The following is a 1,228-nucleotide window of genomic DNA, read 5'->3' as shown; positions in this document are numbered from 1 at the left end:
TTTTTAAAAAATTAATAAATTTTAAAATATATATATAATTATATAATTATATATAATATATATTTTATAATTATATTTTTTATATATTATAATTTTTTTTTTTTTGGGTTTTATGTTTTAACAAAAAAATTATTTTAAAAAAAATTAATATATATAAATCAAGATATATATATATATAATTTTAAAATATTATAAATAAATTTTTATTATTTAAATTTTTTTTATTATATAATAATTTTTTATATATATATATTTTTTTTATATATATAAATATATATTAATATTATAAAATTAAATTATTTTAAAAAAAATTTTAAAATATATATATATATATTTATATATATTATAATTTTTAAATTTTAAAATTTATATTAATATATATATATATAATTAACACACCCCCCCCCAAAAAAATAAAAAAATTTTAAAAATAAATTTTTAATAAAATTCTTAAAAAAAAAATTTTTTTTTAATATATATATATAAAATTAAATATATAATTAAATTTTATAATATAAATATAAATTAAAAAAAATAATATTTATTTATTTTATAAAATAATATATAAAAAAAAACAATAAAATATATTTTATAAAATTTTAAAAAAAATATATATTTTAATTTAAAAATATTAATATATAAATTTTTTTTATATATATAATATTAAAATTTAAAAAAATATAAAATAGTATTATTATGATTATATAATATATATAATATTATATTTATATAAAAAATATAAATATTATATAAATAAAATATAAAATATAAATTTTTTTTTTATATATATATATATTAAAATTTTAAAATAATATAATTTAATTTTTATAAAATAAAATATATATATATAATAAATATATATTTTTTTATTATTTTTTAAAAATATAATATTATTATATAAAATTTTTAATTTTTTTATTTTTATATTTTAAAAACCAAAAACCCCCAAAAACCCAAATTAAATTTTTTTTTTATAATATAATATTATTATATTTTTATATAATATATATAATTATATATAATCAAAATATAAAAATTTTTTAAAAATATATTAATTTTTTGGGTTTTTTTAATTATTTAAAAAATATATTATATTAAAAATTATAATTTATATATTTTATTTTATTTAAAAATTTTAAAATTTTATATTAAAAAAATTATTATAATTTTAAAAAATTTTTTTGATTTTTTTAATAAAAAAAAAAAAAAATTTTTTATATATTAAAAA

The sequence above is a fragment of the Penaeus monodon genome, chromosome 22 (assembly GCF_015228065.2).
Source record: "Penaeus monodon isolate SGIC_2016 chromosome 22, NSTDA_Pmon_1, whole genome shotgun sequence".
NCBI classification, from domain to species: domain Eukaryota; kingdom Metazoa; phylum Arthropoda; class Malacostraca; order Decapoda; family Penaeidae; genus Penaeus; species Penaeus monodon.
The sequence above is the reverse complement of the archived record's forward strand: the minus strand, read 5'-3'. Positions refer to the sequence as shown.